Source organism: Ornithorhynchus anatinus, chromosome 5 (assembly GCF_004115215.2).
Source record: "Ornithorhynchus anatinus isolate Pmale09 chromosome 5, mOrnAna1.pri.v4, whole genome shotgun sequence".
In the NCBI taxonomy this organism is placed as follows: Eukaryota; Metazoa; Chordata; class Mammalia; order Monotremata; family Ornithorhynchidae; genus Ornithorhynchus; species Ornithorhynchus anatinus.
Window position 1 is genome coordinate 49,063,225 of NC_041732.1, and position 19,969 is coordinate 49,083,193.

The window sequence follows — 19,969 nt, forward strand, 5'->3', positions numbered from 1 at the left end:
CCACGTCCTTTCACGTCCATTACTCAGGTGTTCTTTCTCAAGCTTTAAAATAAATGTTGGTATTTGTGAAGCGCTTACTATGTGCAGAGCACTGCTTAAGCAGTGGGTTAGATACAGGGTAATCAGATTGTCCCACGTGAGGCTCTCAGTCTTCATCCCCATTTTACAGATGAGGGAACTGAGGCCCAGAGAAGTTAAGTGACTTGCCCACAGTCACACCACAATGCTCTGCACACAGCAGGTGCTCAACAAATACTAGTCATTGATTCAGGAGTGGAAAAGTTTTTGTGCTTTTAAATGGCATTTGTTAAGTGCTAACTAATGTTGGTATTTGTTAAGCGCTTAATATGTGCCGAGCACTGTTCTAAGCACTGGGGTGGATACAGGGTAATCAGGTTGTCCCATGTGAGGCTCACAGTTAATCCCCATTTTACAGATGAAGTAACTGAGACACAGAGAAGTTAAGTGACTTGCCCACAGTCACACAGCTGACAAGTGGCAGAGCCGGGATTCGAACTCATGACCTCTGACTCCCAAGCCCGGGCTCTTTCCGCTGAGCCACGCTGCTTCTCTATGTGCCACTATGTGCTAACTATGTGCCAAAGACTGCGCTGAGCCCAGGGGTAGATATAAGCTAATCTGTGTCTCACCTGGGGTCCACAGTCTTAATCCTTATTTTACAGATGAGGTAACTGAAGCACAGAGAAGTGAAGTGACTTGCCCACGGTCACACAGCAGACAAGTCGCAGAGCCAGGATTAGAACCCAGGTACTTCTGATTCCCAGGTCCGTACTCTATCCACTAAGCCACGCTGCCTGTCTGACACTGTTCTTGTCCTTCCCTTCTCCTTCGCTTCTAGTTTAACCCAGATAGCAGATAGTTTGGGCGGGTCCTTGAGTGTCTCTTCAGGTTCTTGGTAGACCTTAAAGAGAGGTGAGTGCAGAAGGAATCTGAATCCAGACCGTGAAAAATTCTTAACACCAGCATTGTCCATCTGGCAGGGGTGATGTTGGGTTGTCTAGAGTAGGCGGAAAGGTCTGAACGAGGTCCAGCAAGCCTCCCTTTCCTCTCTCACTGAACTCTCTGATCCCAACCCTGTCGCTTTCCTCGGGCCCCAGCCGGATCTGCAGGGCAGAACATACTTGCTAAGAAACTGGTTCAAGTGCAAATTTCATTTCGGCATCTGTTTCTCATCTAGTGAAGGCTGCTTGATCTGGTCGGCTCGAAAGTCAGTGGAAAAGGGGCACAACCACAGATGCTGAGTCAACAGAGTAACTGGGCTGTTAACTTGGCTTATTAGAAAAAGATCCCATTACAAACCACAATCGGGGGAAATTCCAGACGAGTTGGCTGACCCGTGGTTATTTGGAAGGTCACCGCCGGAGTTGACCCCGTTTCCGAATGTTTCAAAAATCAAATGAGCTTCCGCACCTTGGAGCCACTCCCTGCCCAAACTACTTGAGTTGGATTATTCATTTTTCAGGCCATTTCAATGATCAAGTCTCAGGCTTTCTTCTCAATCCCAGCCTTCCCTCAGTGGGGGATCCAAGGGCATAGACAATGCAGAAGGAAGAGGGAGTTGGGGAAAAGAAGGCTTCATCAGGGAAGGCCTCGTGGAGGAGATTCATTCAATCAATCGTATTTATTGAGCACTCAGTGTGTGCAGAGCACTGTACTAAGAGGAAATGTGACCTTAATAAAGCTATGAAGGTGGGGAGAGTGGTGGTCTGGCATATTTGGAAGGGGAGGGAGTTCCAGGCCAGAAGGAGGAAATGGCAAAGGGGTTGGTGGCGAGACAGATGAGATCGGGACCCAGTGAGCAAGCCGGCACTAGAGCAGCAAAATGTGCGGGCTGGGCTATAGCAGATCGGTGAAGTAAGGTAGGAGAGGGCAAGCTGATTGAATGCCGTGAAGATAACGAGAAGGAGTTTAGCGCGGAGGTGGATGGGCAACCATTGACATTCTCGGGGAGTGGGGATACGTGGTGGACTCATTGCTTTTTTGGAAAAATGAGCCAGGCAGGAGAGTGAAGTATGGACTGAAGTGGGGAGAGACGGGAGGTGGCGAGGTCAGCAAGGAGGCTGATGCAGTAGGATAAGTGCTTGGACTATCTTGGTAGCAGTTTGTATGAAGAGGAAAGGGTGCATTTTAGCGATGCTGTGAAGGTTGAACCAACAGAATTTGGAGACGACTGAATATGTGGGTGAAAGAGAGAGATGAGCTGAGGATAAATATAAGGTTTCGGGCTTGTGAGATAGGGAAGATGGTGGTGCTGCCTACAGTGATGGGAGAGTTAGGGAGAGGGCAGGGTTTGGGTGAGAAGATAAGGAGTTCTGTTTGAACATGTTCAGTTTGAGGTGTAGGTGGCAATTCCAAGTAGAAATGTCCTGAAGACTGGAGGAAATCCAAGTTGGCAGAGAAGGAGAGAAATCAGACTTGCTATTATCCTTCGCCACTGGAAAACAGCTCCGGTTTTCTCTCCTTTCTTAGGTTGTTCTCACTACCCCAGGTCGAGGCGTCTTAATAGGTTGGAGAGAAGAGAGACGAGGGATGAGGAATCTACATGAAGAATTATACTCACCAAAAACTGAACTCTCCAGGTGCTTGCATTACCAGTAAAAGGATTTTTTTTCCGCTTCAATCAAGGTTACCAGAAACCGGGGCAGAACCAGGGCTAAGTCAACCCCTCAGTTCACTTAAAGTTTCCACTTTACGTTCCTAACTCAGATCTCTCAACTTAAGCCACTTCCTCCAGGGTGCCTGTTCAGATTATCCAGAGCAAGGAAATAATACTTACCCTCCAAACATTCAAGCTTCCTCCCCAACCTTAAACAAAACTGAAAACCTCCTCTCCTGGCCTCTTCTGTTTAAAAAGAAAAACCAAAAAAAATCATCTTTTCTATGAGCAAGTGGACTTCTGGAGAGGAGGAATTGAATCAAGTGTGTTCAGCTCACTTGTAGTGGATAAAACAACCCCCTGTGCAAGGAACCTTTAGCCATTAGCTCTGCAAACGGTTAATTTAATGGGCATTTTTGTCTCCCTTGTAAATTTCATGAACTCGCTCCAACTGTAACATATTTGGAGGGGAAAGGGTAGTGAAGCAAATGTCATCCCACTTTCCATTTCCTGTCCTGTCAATCGATGATATTTACTGAGTGCTTACCTTGTGCAGAGCACTTTACTAAGCTCTTGGGAGAGTACAATATAACAGAGTTGGTCTACATGTTCCCTGCCCACAATGGGATTACAGTTTAGAGGACTGTCCATTTCCATGGCCAGTTTCCCCCACTGTTTGTTGGGGTTTTTAAATAAATAATAATAATGATGGTACCTGTTAAGCACTTGCTATATGCTCAACACTGGAGTAGATATAAGTTAATCAGCTTGGACACAGTCCCTGCCCTGCATGGGGCTCACAGTCTTAATTCCCATTTTACAGATGAGGTAACAGGCCAAGAGAAGTTAAGTGACTTGCCTGAGGTTACACAGCAGACATATGGCAGTACCGGGATTAGAACACAGGTCCTTCTGACTTCCAGGCCTGTGTTGTTATCCACTAAGCCACACTGCCTGCCAGCTGAGCCCACTCGCGGATCCATACAAATGGCCTCAATCAATCCCTCGAATGGTGCGAGCAGACCTAGTGTGTTGAGCAGGTTTTGCGCTCTTTCCGTTAGGCCACGCTCACTTCGGGTGCCTCCACCCTTCAGGCTAGCGGACCCTGATGTAAACAGTGAATGGGACCAGCGTGGCTCAATGGAAAGAGCACGGGATTTGGAGTCAGAGGTCATGAGCTTGAATCCCAGCTCTGCCACTTGTCAGCTGTGTGACTGTGGGCAAGTCACTTCACTTCTCTGGGTCTCAGTTACCTCATTTGTAAAATGGGGATTAAGACTGTGAGCCCCACGTGGGACAACCTGATTCCCCTGTGTCTACCCAGCGCTCAGAACAGTGCTCTGCACATAGTAAGTGCTTAACAAATACCAACATTATTATTATTCTTATTATTATTATACACACCTTGCTTTGCCTTTTCCTCTGAAGTCTCAGCTTTTCCTCTGGAATCCACTCCGTTGGATCCCAGTGGCCTGCATTGTCCCCAAAGAGAGTAGACTCAGAATCAAGGCACTGGCAGCTGCCGTCAACTGTGTGAGATTTAGAAAAAAAGAAGTGCGGGACAGAGGTAGGAGTTGGTAGAAGAACCAAGCAGAGAAAATCAACTCCTACACAGATAAATAAATCCTCCAAAGCACCGGTCGTCCTCACAGGGCTTCTGCTTTTGGGCTCGAAGCTGGAACAGATGGGAACAACATAAAGTTACTCTGCGGCTCTCAGGATGTCGGTTCCAAAACACTTTGGAAGGAAACGGAACATTTCCCTTAACTCTAAGAGGGATGTGGGGGATGAGAAGCAGCCTGGTGGAAAGAGCACGGGTCTGGGAGGCAGAGGACCTTTATTCTAAACGCAGCTCTACCACTTTCCTGCTGTGTGATCTTGGGCAAATAACTTCACTTCTCTGTGCCTCAGTTCTCCCATCTGCAAAATGGGGATTCAATGCCTATTGTCCCTCTTACTTAGACAGTGAGCCCCTTGTGGATCCTGATTATCTTGTATCTATCCCAGCACTTAGAACAGGGCACTGCACGTAGTAAGAGCTTTACAAATATTATTGTAATTATCATTATTTCTACAATAATAAAAATGATACTATTTGTTAAGCTCTTACTGTGTGCCAGGCACTGTACTAAGCACTGGGGTGAATACAAGCAAATTGAGTTGGACACACTCCCTGTCCCATGTGGGGTTCGCAGTCTCAACCCCCATTATACAGATGAGCTCCCTGAGCCACCGAGAAGGGAAGTGACTTACCCAAGGTCACACAGCAGACAAGTGGCAGAACTGGGATTAGAACCCATGACCTTCTGACTCCCAGGCCCGTGCTCTATCCACTGCGCCGTTATTTGCTTAGTTTGCCTGCAACTGGCCGGCATGATAGTAGCCGTCTTTCCGGAAGGGAACAGGGTTGCCTGGGGTCAGTCCTCACCCCATTTTCGAACTGGAACCTCATCTGAGGGAGAAAAGGGAAAGGGGCTCGCATTAGGAGAGAAGGGCTGATACATTCATTTTGCTACGAAAATGGAGAATAATGAGCTGTCCTCATTTCCCAGGTGATGCTGCCATGGTGGGACTAAAGCCATGGCTGTGGGCCATTAAGGGAAATCTATTGCACACAGCGTGCCATGAAATTACATCTCTCCCTCTTCTATTTGGGATGAGCACTGCTTAGTTGTAGTAATATTACCAAGCGCTTATTATGTGCAGAGCCTTGTACTAAGCACTGGGAGACAGTACAGAGGTGGGAATTAAGACATGGTCCCTGACCCCTGGGGGGGGGCCTCTGGTTACAAGGAGAAAGGTATATTTTGCCACCAGAAGACTCGGGGTTTAAGTTGTTTTGGCAGCAGTGGTGATGGTCTGCGCTGTGTCATCCACGCTCTCTCACCGGGTTTCAGGATGGCTACGACTCTGGTCTAGAGTCACGGAGAGGAATGGAATGGGGTAGTCAACCCCACCCGGGGGTCAATCTCCTTCTTCCCCGTGATCGGGTCCGAAATAAATTCCTGAATGGTCTTCACTCTGTTTACCGCCGTGGGTCCTAGGAAGTGGAATCTGTGCCCATCCTTTAATAATAATAATTTGGTATTTGGCAAGAGCTTACTGTGTGCCAAGAACTGTATGAAAGCCTGGGGTGGAGACAAGATTATTAAGTCAACCACACTCCCTGTCCCACATGGTATTCCTATGGTATGTCCCACATAGTATAAGTAGGAAGGAGAACAAGTATTGAACCCCGTTTTTACAGATGAGGACACTAAGGCACAGAGAAGTGAAATGACTTACCCAAGGTCATGCGGCAGGCAGGTGGCAGAGGCAGGATTAGAACCAAGTTCCTCTGACTCCCAGGTCCAGACTCTTTCCACTAGACCATGCCGCTTCTCTATGCTATACATTTCTGACACTTGCGTGTGAGAGAGCGAGACCTTGCTTTTCCGCCTCGGGAAGGGAAATCTTTGAGAAGGATTCTGGATTTCTTATACCTTAAATGGCCCCAGCACATCATGGAAATTTCACAGATGTTAAATAAAAAGAGTAGTCTTTTTTCCTTAGGCATGGAGGTGAGTGGCATGGAGTTTCCCGGCGTTCTGTAAAGGGTCCGCGTTTTTTCCGTTCATGGTGTTCTCCGACGGGACCCCTACTCTGACGGGGCTCCTCCACCAACGGATCTGGCGTTCCAACTTCAGAGAGCCGGAAGAAGGACTCTTCCCATGGTGATGGCCTCCCCACCCTCATCCCTTTTTGGTTCCAGGAAAATACTCGGATTTTGGCCTTCTTTTGCATTTTTCAGGCCCGGCTGGGTCTGTAGCTACTCAGTGCCAATCATCCCACTCTTGACCCCCGGGGTCCACAGGACGGTTTAAAAGAGAAGAAACTCTTCACTCGCCTGGCTGATTTGGCCTCCTTCCCAATTCCCACCTACGAGGTCTCCGTTAGGACACGGACTTCCAAGAGCAGCCCACCCACTAATGCAGCTCCTGGAAACGAGTTGTTTCCTTGGCTTTGAACAGTCTGCCAACGGCATTCTTCTCGGGCCCGATATTGGAACCGAATCCAGATGAGGAAATTTCCACTTCACACCTGGATCAGCTCCCGATAATAATTATTAGGGCATTTGGTATTATTATGGTACGGGTATGGGTTCTAATCTCCCGCTCCTCCTCCTGTCTGCTGCGTGACCTTGGGCGGGTCACTTAACTTTTCTGGGCCGCAATTTAAGACTGTGAGCCCCGCGTGGGACAGGGACTGTGTCCGACCCAGTTAGGTTATATCCACCCTAGTGCTTAGAATGGTGCCTGGCACATAGTAAGAATTTAACAAATACCATAATAATAATAATAATGATAATTATTATTTGTTTACAAACAGATTAGACACAGTCCCTGGCCTACACAGGGCTCACGGTCTAAGATAAACAAATCCACTGAATTTTTTGCATGTCTGCTGTGTGCAGGGCATTGTACTAAGCGCTTGGGAAAGTACACTTCAGTGCACAATTCCTGACTACGGGGAGATTACAGGCTAGAGGGGAAGACAGACAATAAAATAAATTATAGCTGGATATGTAACAAACTTATCAGCCAAATATTATGAACTTATTCATATCCCTCCTCAATCAGTTAATCGATGGTATTTATTGAAGGCTTACTGTGTGCAGAACACTGCACTAACCGCTCGGGAGAGTTCAATACAGTAAAGTTTACAGAGAGTTTACAATCTAGTGGGAGGAGTTTACCGCTTGGTCAGTCAGTCACTCGTAATTATTGAGCGCTTACCATGCTCAGAGCACTGTACTAAGCGCTTGGGAGAGTACAATAATAATAATAGTGTTGGTGTTTGTTAAGAGCTTACTATGTGCTGAGCACTGTTCTAAGCGCTGGGGTAGATACAGGGTCATCAGGTTGTCCCACGTGAGGCTCACAGTCTTCATCCCCATTTTCCAGATGAGGTAACTGACGCACTGAGAAGTGAAGTGACTTGCCTGAAGTCACAAAGCTGACAGGTGGCGGAGCGGGGATTAGAACCCTTGACCTCAATAAACAGACATATTCCCTGCCCACAACAAGTTTAATGGGAGCTATATAATGAATCAAGAGGCGGGGAGAGCAGGAATCTCAGTCCCATTATATAGATGAAGAAATTGAGGCACAGAGCGGTTAAGGGACTTGCTCAAGGTCACCCACCAGGCCAGTGGCAGAGTTGGGAGTGGAATTCTGGTCTTAGTCCCATTGTACAGATGAAGAAATGGAGGCACAGACCAGCTAAGGGACTTGCTCAAGATCGCCCACCAGGCCAGTGGCAGAATTGGGAGTGGAATTCTGGTCTCCCGCCTTCCAGGCCCCTTCTCTTTCCCCTAGGTCATGCCACCTCAGCAGGCCATGCTCTTGAGATGCGAGATCAGAACTCTGCTCTTCTTCACCCTCTGCAAACTCCCTCCCGAGCACCCAAAGGACACCCAGAAACCTTAGTGGATGAAAAGTCTCGTAGATGCTGGGTGTATTTTCAGCCAGAAAATGAGCTGCTCAAATATACCTGAGGGAAGGCTAAGAATAGACTGTGAGTCCACTGTGGGCAGGGATTGTCTCGTGGCTCAGTGGCAAGAGCCTGGGCTTCGGAGTCAGAGGTCATGGGCTCGACTCCCGGCTCTGCCACTTGTCAGCTGCGTGACTTGGGCAAGTCACTTCACTTCTCTGTGCTTCAGTTACCTCCTCTGTAAAACGGGGATTAACTGTGAGTCTCAAGTAGGACAACCGGATGACCCTGTATCTACCCCAGCGCTTAGAACAGTGCTCTGCACATAGTAAGCGCTTAACAAATACCAACATTATTATTATTATGTGTACAAAATCACATGGGTCTAGTCCTAAGAGATTTGCCTAAGGGAGACCAGGAGTGGGTGGGAAAGAAGAGTGGGAGAAAGGAAAATAACCATGAGGCCGAGGCCAGAAGTCAAAGAGGGAGGCATCCATCTCAGGAAACCCGGGCCAGGTCTTGTACGTCCTGTTTTCTGCGATGGGGACCTGGTGCTTTCCCAAACCGAGCTGGGGCTGATGCCTCCGTTCCTCCCTCACCTGAATCATAAAGAGATTTACACTTCTAAATTCAGAAAACAATCTGGGATCCCTGCCCTGAACAGAAGGGATCAGGTCAAGGCTGCTTGGCTCCATTTGCTTCTAGACTGCGAGCCCGTTATTGGGAAGGGATTGTCTCTATCTGTTGCTGAATTGCACTTTCCAAGCACTTAGTACAGTGCTCTGCACCCAGGAAGCGCTCAATAAATACGATTGAATGAATGAATGAATTTGCACCGACTCAGGAATGCTCAGTAAGGCTCAAGTGGGGACTGAGGCACCAGACCCTCCGGCCCACACACTCTTTAATTCAGACCAGCCTTTTTTTCTTCTTTTATGGGATTTGTTAAGTACTTGCTATGGGCCAGGCACCGTACTAAACGCTGAGGGAATCAGGTTGGACACAGTCCATGTCCCAGATGGGGCTCACACTCTTAATCCCCATTTTATAGATGAAGTAACTGAGGCACAGAGAAGTGAAATGACTTGCCCAAGATCACACAGCGGACAAGTGGTGGAGCCGGGTTTAGAACCCATGACCTTCTGACTCTCAGGCCCGTACTCTATCACTAGGTCAGGCTCCTTCCTCAGGCCCCACTATTTATGGTTTGTCTTGGGGGCCAAGGATGTGATCACTGGAGTGAAACAATCCCCCAAGCAATCACAGACCGTCTCTCTCGTCTCAGCACTTGAGACCGGGGTTCGATTCCCGGACGGGGCGGTGGGTGATTAGAGAAGCAGCACGGCCAAGTGGAAAGAGCTTGGGGTTGGGTTTTAATCCTGGTTCCACCACGTACCGGCTGTGTGACCTTGGGCAAGTCACTTCATTTAATCTGTGCTTCAGTTCCCTCATCTGCAAAATGGGAATTCAATACCTGCTCTCCCACCTATTTGAAATGTGAGCCCCATGTGGGACTTGACGATCTTGTATCCGCCCCAGCACTTAGTACAGTGTTTTTACATAGTGCGTAGTACAGTACAGTTTTGGGGACATAGTAAGCGCTTAATACCACAATTACTATTATTAATAATAATGATAAACATCTAAGCACACCCAGTTATACATTCAATAATGTATTCACCCATTTCATCCTGACACATATGTGCTACTATGTCTTTATTCTTCAGCCTGCTTCCAAAATTTGTAAATCATTTTGGTCTATCTCTCTGCCCCCATTAAAGCTCCATGAAGGTGGGGACTGTATGTTCATTCAATAGAATTTATTGAGCGCTTACTATGTGCAGAGCACTGTACTATGCGCTTGGAATGGACAATTCGGCAACAGACAGAGACAATCCCTGCCCATTGACGGGCTCACAGTCTAATCGGGGGAGACGGACGGACAAAAACAGTACAATTTAATGCTCACCCAAGCACTTAGTACAGTAGGCATTTAATAAATTCCATGCAATGACGAATTATCTGAGGTCCCGGAGGGGCCTCAGCGGGGCAACCAGAACCAGCGGCAGCTCAGCTAGGAGCCGTGGTGAGATGACTCTAATCAATAAATCGCACTTATTAAGCTCTAACTGTTTGCGGAGCAGTGTACTAAACTTTTGGGAGAATACAGTATAATAGAACTGGTAAACACGTTCTCTGCCCACGAGGAACATTCAATCTAGAACTATAGTCTGACTAAGATATGCCCGCCTTGAGTTTGCAAGGTTTTGGGGAGGTGAGCCAACCCTCCGGGGGAATTTCTTGGGAAAGCAAAGGAAGAATTAGATTTAATGGACAAGCCTCCACTACTGTGGTCAAATTACTTAGGTCTCATATTTATGATGTGGTTGGTCTCCTGTTTCTTGCTTAATAACTTTGTTAAGCACCTTTGATGTACAGCCATCTCCCTTTATAACACCCTTCCTGTAGTGCTCTCTCACAAGCGCCTTTGAATTTAAATGCTAGTGCTCCTCCTCTTTTCCCTCCTCCTCTTCTTCCTCCTCTTCCTCCTCTTTCTCTCCCTCCTTCTTCTTATTGTACTTGCTAAGTGCTTACTATGTGTCAAACACTGCTCTAAGCGCTGGGGTAGCTGCATGGTAATCAGGTTGACCACAGTCCCTGTTCCACATGAAGCTCACAATCTAAAAAGAAGGGAGAATTGATAGTGAATCCTCATTAAACAGTCAGCGCGTGGCTCAGTGGAAAGAGCATGGGCTTTGGAGTCAGAGGGCATGGGTTCGAATCCCGGCTCGGCCACTTTTCAGCTGTGTGACTGTGGGCAAGTCACTTAACTTCTCTGGGCCTCAGTTACCTCATCTGTAAAACGGGGATGAAGACCATGAGCCCCACGTGGGACAACCTGATTCCCCTGTGTCTACCCCAGCGCTTAGAACAGTGCTCTGCACATAGTAAGCACTTAACAAATACCAACATTATTATTATTATGAAACTGAGGCACAGAAAAGGTAAGCGACTTACCCAAAGTCACCCAGCATTTAAGTGGCAGAGCCGAGATTAGAATCCAGGTCCTCTGACTCCCAGTCGGCCTTCCTGCTTCTTCTCTTCCTTACATTGCTCTCTCCCTTTGAGATGATACTACTTAGTGTACTTTGGCTTGAGCACCTACCTTTCCTCCTCAACCTTTGAAATATTTTGACCGATTTACAGAAGGTGACTAAAACCCCTTTTAATTTAGCATTAGATAATGGCAGATCTATTTAACCGTACCTGTTGGCGGTTCTCCAGCATGTAAACCCAAGATGACCTTTTGTTGTAGAGGATGTGAGAGACAGTATGCTGAAAACTAAGAATTTACACGGGTGCGTTAAAAAAAATTCATTCAAAATATTTCATTATCGGTACATATCTGTACTGCTCTTTGATCATTTAAGCATATTTTGAATTACTTTCTCCCATTTGGACCCACTGGAAAGAGGATAGACCTGGGAGTCAGAGGACCTAAATTCTAGTCCCAGATTTGTCACTCTTCTACTGTGTGACCTTAGGTTAGTCACTTAACTTCTTTATGCCTCAGTTTCCTCACTTGTAAAATGGGGATTAAATACTACTTCCTCCTCCCAAGACTGTGAGCCTCAGGTTCATTCATTCATTCAATTGTATATACTGAGTGCTTACCGTGTGCAAAGAACTAACATTTATTTTTAACTGTACCAGTTGGTCATAGGTTCTAATCCCGGCTCTGCCATTTATCAGCTGTGTGACTTTGGGCAAGTCACTTAACTTCTCTGTGCCTCAGTGACCTCATCTGGAAAATGGAGACTAAAACTGTGAGCCTCACGTGGGACAGTATAATTGTATCTGTCCAGCGGTTAGAACAGAGCTGACACATAGTAAGCGCTTAACAAATACCAACATCATTATTATTATTATTACTAAGGGCTTGGGAGAGTAGAATATAGCAATAAACAGACACATTCCCGGCCCACAAGGAGCGTGTAGTCTGGGAGGGGAGACAGTAATATAAATAAATACAACACAAATATGTACATAAGTGCTGTGAGGTGGGGCAGGGGAGCAAATCAGGTAACACAGAAGGTGGTGAGAGAAGAGGAAAGGAGGGATTAATCAGGGAAGGTCTCTTGGAAGAGCTGTGCCTTCAAGTGAGGCTTTGAAAGGAGGCAGAGTAATTGTAAGTCAGATATAAGGAGGGACGGCGATCCAGGCCAGAGGCATGATGTGGGCGAGAGGTCGGTGGAGATGTAGATGAGAACGAGACACAGTGAGAAGGTTAGCATTAGAGGAGCAAAGTGTGTGGGCTGAGTTGTAGTAGGAGAGTCAATGAGGTGAGGTGGAAGAGGGCAAGGTGATAGAGTACTTTAAAGCCAATGGTGAGGAGTTTCTGTTTGACGCGGAGCCGGATGGGCAACCCTGGAGTTTCGTGAGGACTGGCAAAACACGGTCTGAGTGTTTTTGTAAGAAAATGATCTGGGCGGCAGAGTGAAGTATGGGCTAGAGTGTGGGAGAGGCAGGGCAAGTCAGCAAAGAGGCCGATACAGTAATCAAGGAGGGATAGACTAAATGCTCGGATTAATATTGTCCCATATGGGCCAAGGACTGTAACCGACCTGATTATTTTGTACCTACCCCAGAGCTTAGTACAGTGCTTGGCACATTGTAAGCACTTAACACACACTATCATCAATATTCAAACTACTCTCCATTTAATGCCCTATTTTCATGGAACCAATTCAGAACCCTACCCAGGCTTTGGCAGAACATCCGTCTAGGCTCTGCCCGTAACTCAGTCACGTCTAGATTCTGGACTGTAAGCTCCTTGTGGGCAGACACTGCGTCTACTAATTCTGTCGCACTGTACTCTCCCAAGCGCTTAGTTTAGCGTTCTGTACCCGGTAAATGCTCAATAAATCCCCCGCGCAGAGGGTTGTGGTTCCTGCAGAGTCACAAGTTGAAAAACTGGGTCTGGGAAGTCTTTCCATTATTTCCAATCAGTTCTGCACAGGAATCAGAGCAGAGTACAGAGTTTCCCTGCCCTCTTATGACCCCAGGTTAACCTTCTAACCGTGCTTTACTCACCACGGCTAATGTCACCTTCCCCTCAGGAACAAAATGCTTCGTGTCCTCGGTCTTTACCTGATCGATGGTAATCACCACCGAGAAACAGCCTTAAAGATCAGATTGCCTTTTTAATCACAGGAGTGGATCGGATAAGCTGCCTTGGGCTTTTCCAGGTACCGCGGGCCGTTACCTTTTAAGGACACTAATGGGAAATAAATAACAAGCTGACAATCACTGTATCATCTAACAAATGTGGGTGAGGCAGGAATGTGGACCAGTAACCCTGAGAGGCTAGAGAAGGGCCAGAAGTTAGCTTTCTGTTTTCCTCTCCTTTTGTCCCAAGCTCACATTCCGAAGACGGTGGGTACAGAGGAGGATGCCAACCCAGAGTTCACAGTCTTGGTGCCCACATAAAATGGGGCAGATCCACGCCTAGGGCTCTCTTATGGAGATGATCTCATCTCAGGCCCTGAAAACATTCCCTATTTCCAAGGGGACAGTTTTTTTGTCCCCAGGGGCAACTGCATCTCAGAGGGGTTGAAAACCCACTCCAATGTCGACGACAAATTGTTGCCCGATCGTCATCATCATCGGTGGTATTTAGTGAACCCTTACTGGATGCAGAGCACTGTACTAAGCGCTTGGGCGAGTTGCTAGGCACGTTCCCTGCCCACAGCGAGCTTGCATTGCAAGAAAGACCTGGGATCCTTCTGACTAGGTATTGTCTCCTCCAGCCTAGCTCGAAGCTTTAGATCTTGTGTGCACTGTGGGCTGATTACATAGGAACCCATGCATCCATCTCTGTTCTGTTCTTGAGAAGCAGCGTGGCTCAGTGGAAAAAGCCCGGGTTTGGGAGCCAGAGGTCATCGGTTTGAATCCCTGCTTCGCCACCTGTCAGCTGGGTGATTGTGGGCAAGTCACTTTACTTCTCTGTGCCTCAGTTCCCTCATCTCTAAAATGAGCATGAACCTGATCACCCTGTATCTCCCCCGGCGCTTAGAACAGTGCTCTGCACATAGTAAGCGCTTAACAGATACCAACATTATTATTCTTCTTCTTATGAAGAAAATTAGACAAACCTTATAGAAGGCTAAGAAACACTTAATTTGCATTTTCCTTCTCTTTCTTCACCAGGGCCCACACTGCCTTTCCTGAGGAACTGCTCTATTCAAAACCATCTTTCCAAGAGCTCATGTCCTTCCACAGGTTGGATTTCTCGCCGTTCTCCTCCAGAGTTTTGGTGCATTCTTTCCTGACATGGACCTAGTGCCAGTTAGAAACAGCTTTGGACCTTGGGCTTCTCTAGCGCTTAGTGTAGTGCCTGGCACAGAGCAAGTACTTAACAAATACCATTATTATTATTATATACATTATACAATGTATCAATGATTAGATATTATATTATATAGTAATATAATGTTATTATTAGGCCACAGACAATGCTGACTCCTTCCAACTTGGCTTTAAATTGGAATTCTGGCTGATTCCAGACCCTTTCCCTCTCATCATAGCAAAAACAGCCGTAGTAATAATTATTATTATTATGGCATTTGTTAAGCACTTATTACGTGCCAGGCACTAAGCACTGGGGTGGATACAAGCAAATCAGGTTGGACACAGTCCCTGTCCCAAATGGGGCTCGCAGTCTCAATCCCCATTTGACAGATGAGGTAACTGAGGCACAGAGAAGTGAAGTGATTTGCCCAAGGTCACGGAGCAGAAAAGTGATGTAGATGGGATTAGAACCCATGACCTTCTGACTCTCAGGCCTGAACTCTAACCACTGTGACACGCTGCTTTTCCCCAATAACTTTCTTTTTTTCCATCTCTGTCTCTCAGATTGGTTGTGACTCTGTGAGTGGGTAAAAGCAATGGAGTTCATGCAAGTAAAATTAACTTCCTAACAACACTCCAGAAGGATCTAACACATTTTGCTGTTGTTATTTGGGTATCCCCTTCTGATGGTCAAAAACAATTCGAAACCATTCATTCGTTCAATCATATTTATCGAGTGCTTACTGTGTGCAAAGCACTGTACTAAGTGCTTGGGAGAGTACAACAGAACAATAAAGAGCCACATTCCCGGCCCATAACAAATTTAGTCCAACAAAACTAGGAATGGGTCCCTCCTCTATTTAGGCTCTATAGGGAATTACCGAAGCAGCATGGCCTAATAAATAAAGTACGGGCCTGTGAGTCAGAAGGACCTGGGTTCTAATTCCAGCTCTGCCACTTGTCTGCTGTGTGACCTTGGGCAAGTCACTAAACTTCTGTGGGCCTTAGTTACCTTATCTGTAAAATGGAGATTAATAATGTGAGCCCCATGTAGGACGTGGACGGTGTCCAACCTGATTAGCCTGTATTTACCTCAGTGTTGAGTAGAAGGCCTGGCACAATAATAAGCACTTAAATACCGATTTTAAAAAAAGCAAAACTTGAAGGACTTGGAGAGTCACTCAGCTGACCCGCCCAAGGCTCCTCTGTTCCTAGTCTGATGGGCCATTGCGTTGACTGAGCCTCTGTAGTAATTTCCTCCACTTTCATTCAATTGTATTTATTGAACACTTACTGTGTGCAGAGCATTGTATTAAGCGCTCGGGAGAGAACAATATAACAGTAAATAGACACATTCTCTGAGCACAGCGAGCTTACGGTCTAGAGATGAGCTTCTCACGGGGAGGAATTCTCTCCCCTAGAGTCCTCCCTTTCCCCTCTCAAAGCCTCAAGCCAGGATCCTTGAATGATCCCGGAATAATAATAATGATGGCATTTGTTACTTACTTACTATGTGCCAAGCACTGTTCTAAGCGCTGGGGTAGATATAAGGTTATCAGGTTGTCCCACACGGGGCTCCCAGTCTTAATCTCCATTTTACAGATGAGGTAACTGCGGCCAGGGAAGTGAAGTGGCTTGCCCAAGGTCACACAGCAGACAAGTGGCGGAGCCGAGATTAGAACCCACTACCTCTGACTCCCAAGCCCGGGGTCTTTCCACTAAACCACTCTGCGTACAGGAACAGTCTTCCTTTGGGGATGTGCCCCTTGTGAGCTGAGGTCTTCCCTGAAGTCCCCATGCTCCTCTTCCCCTTCTACGCAGGAGACTCGGACGGTTTTAGGGAAGTAGGGTTTGTCGGAGGGTGGGAGTCGATGTCCGGGACTCGTTTCCCCCCGAGATTTGCATTGCAGGTGGGGACTTGACCATGATTTAAGGTTGTCTTGGATGGTGACCAACATTTCCTTTTCCGTTGGCAAGAAGAGGAGCTGGAGCCGAGTGCAGGCAGCCTCGGCGTTTAATTGAGCGCCGTGGGAACGGGACCCGAGAGACTTATCGTAAAGCATTGCTAGGTAACTGACTGCGGCAGGGTAGGTGAGCTTTGGATTTCATCCATCAAAAACACTGATGTCTGCTCTCGGGAAAGAGTCGGATGTCTCCGTTAAAAGCTCTGTGGGGAGCAGTGCCCAAGGCTGATGCTTAGGACGGCTCCGCTAACCAATTAGCCGCTTGGAGAAGCAGCGTGGCTCAGTGGATAGAGCACAGGCCTGGGAGACAGAAGGACCTGGGTTCTAATCCTGGCTCTGCCCCGTGTCTCCTGTGTGACTTTGATCAAATCAGTTCACTTCTCTGGGCCTCGGTGACCTCATCTAGAAAAAGGGGATCAAAACTGTGAGCCCTAAGTAGGACGGGGACCGCGTCCAACTTGATCAACTTGTATCTACCCCAGCGCTAAGAACAAGTACTACTGTTATCATTAAATTACTTAGGATTTGGGAAAGTACAACGGAAGGATAAGACATACCCCCTGCCCACACAGAACTTACAGTCTAACAGGGTAAACGGGCAGATGCGAATTATATACAAATAGTGAAATCAAAATAAAATGAACATTCATTCGAAATAGGCATACATACACAAGAGCCGAACTGATAAGTGTAAGACCAGCTATTGAGGGACTATGGCTAGTGGATAGTCGGAGAGGGCTTCTCGGAGGAAGTGGGATTTAAGGAGGACTTTGTTGGTGAGGACAGCTGAAGACTGGTGAATTTGGGGAGGAAGGGAGTTTCAGGCAGGTGAGACAGTATGAACAAGAGGTTGGAGGCGGGTGAGGTGAGAGCAAGGCCCTGTTAAGATCTGGACCTGGAAGGTGCAGAGAGTGTGAGCTGGGGAGTACTGGGTGAGGATAGTTGATCTAGATGTAAGATGGAGAGAGGTGGTGGAGAGCCCCCCTTCTAGCCTGTAAGCTCGTTATGGGCAGGGAACATGTCTGCTGATTCAATAGTATTTATTGAGCGCTTACTATGTGCAGAGCACTGTACTGATTCTGTTGTACTCTCCCAAGCTCTTAGTACGGTGCTCTGCACATAGCGAGCACTCAATAAATACCATTGATCTGGACGTGGGAGGAGTAGAGAGCATGAGGTGGGGAGTACTGGGTGAAGAAGGTTGATCTAGATGTAAGATGGAGAGAACTGGTGGAGAGCCCCCCTTCTAGACCGTAAGCTCATTACGGGCAGGGAACATGTCTCCTAATTCTGTTGTATTGTACTCTCCCCAAGCGCTTAGTGCAGTGCTCTGCACATAGTAAGCCCTCATTAAATACCACTGATTGATCAAAGGAGTTCTGGTGTGATGCAGAGGGAGATGGGCTGTCACTGGAAGGTTCTGTACAGTATCCGCCACAGATGAGGGCTCAAGAAATATCACCGATTGATTGACGAATAGGACTGTCTCAGTGATTTCTTCCTGGCTGATTTCAGTGATTGAGTTGTCATCAGACAAGGCCAGTAATTGATTCAAACTCAGGAGTTAAATAGATGAAAAGTGAGTTAAGATGGCTCATTAGCAATACTAGACCGTAGATGGGATATTCGCATTCTGGCTCCGTCGGTGAGTAAGCGTGTGACATTCAGCCTCCTGAATCTTCGTTTCCCCATCCTAGGATGGTTGTCAATCTCTTCCGAGAAGGGAAGAGATCCCAATTCACTTAGTGAGAAAGCGAGAAAGGCCAAAATACGGGGCGGAACTCCAATATTCCTTCTGATCCTGAGCCACTCTTATAATGGATAAAAATATGCCTACCGTCCCTGAGTGGCCGTTATTTGACCTAATAATTGATGTGTCAGCCACAATTCTGACTGACTGTTTTGCCACTTGCACCCACAATCCTGGATGCAGAGCCAGGGAAGACGGTAATGAATTTAGCAACCAGAATGCCAATTAAGGACGGGAACATCAGTTCCGACTTGTCCTTCGTTGAAGGTTTTTTGTTGTTTTTTTTTCCCTCCGGGAAATGCCGGCCTCGGTGGACTGAGGGGAAGAACAAGAGGAAACGTGCATAAAACCGTACTCTAACCTCCGTCTAGCTGCAGCGTGACATCATATTATCAATCCAAAGAGGGCTCCAGCTTCATGTCAGGACTGTCTCTGTTCTGCCACTGTGATCCAGGGGAAGAGTGGATTAAGATCACATTAGGGAAGGGGAGATTTTAATGAGCCAGCCTCAATCCCTCAGTCTTGAGGTCCCTTTCCTCCCCGAGGAAACTTTACCCTAAAGAGGGGTGAGTAAGTGGTGTGGGGGTCTTGTCTGGGGGAGACCAGATGTGATGGGGGCTCCAGTTACCTGCAAGTACTCTTCTTTGGGCAAAGGAAAGCTTTAAACTGTAAACCCGTTGTGGGCAGGGACCACGTCTACGTGGCTCGGTGGAAAGAGCCCGGGCTAGGAGTCAGAGGTCATGGGTTCTAATCCCGGCTCCGCCACCTGTCAGCTGTGTGACCTTGGGCAACTTCTCGGTGCCTCAGTTACCTCATCTGTAAAATGGGGATGAAGACTGTGAGCCTCACGTGGGACAACCTGTTGACCCTGTACCTACCCCAGAGTTTAGAACAGTGCTCGGCACATAGGAAGCGTTTAACCGATACCGTCATCATTATTATTATTACCAAGTCTGTTACACTGTAATCTCAAAAGGACCCGTTTTAATACCGGCTCTGCCACTTGTCTGCTGTGTGAGCTTAGGCCTGTCACTTCACTTCACTTTAATAATGTTAGTATTTGTTAAGCGCTTACTATGTGCAGAGCACTGTTCTGAGCACTGGGGTAGATACGGGGTGATCAGGTTGTCCCACATGGGGCTCACAGTTTTAATCCCCATTTTACAGATGAGGTAACCGAGGCACACAGAGGTTAAGTGACTTGCCCACAGTCACACAGCTGACAAGTGGCAGATCCAGGATTCGAACCCATGACCTCTTACTCCCAAGCCCGGGCTCTTGCCACTGAGCCACGCTGCTTCTCTAGGTGGCCACCGCCCACCCACCAAGGCTATTCGCTCAGGAGGAATCCACTTCTGCGTTACACACCCGTGATGAGCCAGCTAGCTCCTGCCCATGAGCACTTCCCACTTGGGAGGAATCCACTTATAATAATAATAATTGTATTTGTTTGTTAAGCACTTACTATGTAGCAAGCACTGTTCCAAGCACTGGGGTAGATACAAGGTAAATGGGTTGTCCCACGTGGGGCTCACAGTCTTCATCCCCATTTTACCGATGAGGTAGCTGAGGCACAGAGAAGCTAAGTGAGTTGCCCAAAGTCACACAGCTGTTAAATGGTGGAGGTGGATTAGAACCCACGCTCTGTGCCTCCCAAGCTCGGGCTCTTTCCACTAAGCCACGCTATTTATGCGTTACATACCCGTGGAGAAGACCCTAACTCCCACCCACGAGTACTTAGAGAAGCAGCGTGGCTCAGTGGAAAGAGCCCGGGCTTGGGAGTCAGAGGTCATGAGTTCGAATCCCGGCTCTGCC